Here is a 2,810-nt window from a genome sequence, read left to right on the forward strand (position 1 = left end):
TATATATGTACTTTCTTTGTAATTTGTAATATAGCAAAACATCAAAAGATATACCGCGGTTTCTTTTAATCACATACTTTGAGTGTGTGTGTGTGTGTGTGTGTGTGTATAGATTTATTTCTTTATTGTTCACAGGGGGTTAAACATAGAGGGGGACAAACAAGGACGGGTAAAGTGATTAAGTCGATTACATCGACCCCAGTGCATAACAGGTACTAATCGACCCCTAAAGGATGAAAGGCAAAGTCGACCTCGGCGGAATTTCGATTCAGAACGTAAAGACAGACGAAATACAGCTAAGCATTTCGCCTGGCATGCTAACGTTTCTTATTTCTTTATTGCCCTCAAGGGGCTAAACATAGAAGGGACAAACAAGGACAGACAAAGGGATTAAGTCGATTACATCGACTCCAGTGCGTAACTGGTACTTAATTTATCGGCGTGTTAACGTTTCTGCCAGCTCGCCGCTCTAATATTAATATTTATTCATACATAAATGCATGAACACACACACACACACACATACACACACACACACACACACACAAATATATACGCACGTACAAGTCCATGTAAATGCGTGCACCTGTATGACTTCCGTGTGTATACACAGACACACACATACACACACTCACACACGCACACACACATTGCAAATACTTTTGCAAATATTGGTCTCATGTTATTGACCTATTAATCTCTTAATATTTATTAGTATTAAAAAGCGGCGGGTTGGCAGAAACGTTAGCACACCGGACGAAATGCTTAGCGGCATTTGGTTCGTATTTACGCTCTGAATTCAAATTCCGCCGAGGTCGACTTTGCCTTTCATCCTTTCGGGGTCGATTAGTACCAGTTACGCACTGAGGTCGATGTAATCGACTTAATCCCTTTGCCTGTCCTTGTTTGTCTCCACTATGTTTAGCCCCCTGTGGACAATAAAAAATAAATCTATACATACACACATACTCAAAGTATGTCATTAAAAGAAACCGCGGTACATCTTTTGATGTTTTACTATATTGCAACATACAAAGAAAGTACATATACATATATATACACACACACACACACACACACACACACAATAAAAATAGATATTTATAAATAGGAAATTACAAACATATTTATCTTTCGCCAATCAAACGTCGATCTAATTCGACTGACCCCCTCCCCCAAAATTTCGGGCCTTGTGCCTAGAGAAGAAAAGAATGTTCTGAGTTCAAGTTCCACCGAGGTCGACTTTGCCTTTCATCCTTTCGGGGTCGATAAATCAAGTACCTGTTGAGCACTGGGGGTCAATGTAATCGACTTATGCCTTCTCCTGAAATTGCTGGCCTTGTGCAAAATTCTTGAAACCAATACGAATTAGTGTTAAATTTGGCAAAGCTTATCACGAGTTCAAATTCCGCCAAGGTTCGATAAAGTAAAACACCAATCAAATACTAGGTTTGGTGGTGTCATCTAACTCCTTAAAATTTCTGACCTTGCGCCTAAATTAGAAGACCTTACGATCATCTTTGTCATCATCATCATCATCATCACTGTCGGCGTTGGCATTGTCATTGTCGTCAATGTCGCCACCACCATGACCACCACATCGAAACTGAAAGGATGGGTCGAGGAAAGGATGATGATAATGATGATGATGATGATGATGAAGATGATAATAATAATTATTATTTTTATCATCATCATCATCATCATCATCATCATCATCATCATCATCATCATCATCACTATTATTATTATTATTATTATTATTATTATTATTATTATTATTATTATTATTATTATCAAGGCAGTGAGGGGGCAGAATCGTTAGCACAGTGAACGAAATGCTTAGCGGTATTTGGTTCGGATTTACGCTCTAAGTTCAAATTCCATCGAGGTCGACTTTGCTTTTCATCCTGTTGAGGTCGATAAATCAAGTACCAGTAAAACACAGGGGTCGATGTAATCGATTACCCCCGCCCCCCAAATTTCAGGCTTTGTGCCTATAATAGATTTATTATCATTATTATTATTATTATTATTATTATTATTATTATTAGTGCAGTAGGACCAGTGGTTGGTAGAATCGGTCGGGACTCGAGAGAACGTGTGTTGCGGTATCTAGTTGCGTAACCTTTTTTTTTTCTTCGAGGTTCAAATCCCCCCGGTGATCGATTATGCCTTACATCCTTCCGAAATCGATAATATATCTATCTATCTATCTATCTATCTATCTATCTATCTATCTATCTAGATATATATATAAATACGTCAACACCAGCCCTTTCCCGGAAAATGTTTGATGTGGCTGTGCGGTAAGAAGTTTCCTTCCCAACCACATGTTTCAGAGTTCAGTCCCACCGAGTGGCACCTTGGGTAAGTGTCTTCTACTAAGGCTTTGGCACGACAAAAGCTTTGTGAGTGGATTTGGTAAACAGAAACTAAAAAGAAGCCCATCGTGTGTATGTGTCTGTGTATGTCTCCTTCCACCGCTTGACAACTGGTATTGATGTGTTCAATTCCCCGTAAATTAGCGGTTCGGCAACAGAGTTCGATAGAATAAGTACTAAGCTTCAAATAAATAAACAAATAATAAATAAAAATGAGATAAAATAAAAAAATATTAGGCACAGAAGTGGCTGTGTGGTAAGTAGCTTGCTTACCAGCCACATGGTTCCGGGTTCAGTCCCACTGCGTGGCACCTTGGGCAAGTATCTTCTACTATAGCCTCAGGCCGACCAAAGCCTTGTGAGTGGATTTGGTAGAGAGAAACTGAAAGTAGACCGTCGTATATATGTGTGTGTGTGTGTGTGTGT

At 39.2% G+C, this 2,810-nt stretch overlaps 1 protein-coding gene across 5 annotated transcripts in view; it reads right to left on the reverse strand.

Moving 5' to 3' along the window:
* Positions 1-2,810, reverse strand: part of LOC106867546 (proton channel OtopLc) — a 186,402-nt gene that overhangs the window by 109,714 nt on the left and 73,878 nt on the right. The gene's annotated exons all lie outside the window — the stretch shown is intronic.

Source organism: Octopus bimaculoides, chromosome 13, assembly GCF_001194135.2.
Source record: "Octopus bimaculoides isolate UCB-OBI-ISO-001 chromosome 13, ASM119413v2, whole genome shotgun sequence".
NCBI classification, from domain to species: Eukaryota; Metazoa; Mollusca; class Cephalopoda; order Octopoda; family Octopodidae; genus Octopus; species Octopus bimaculoides.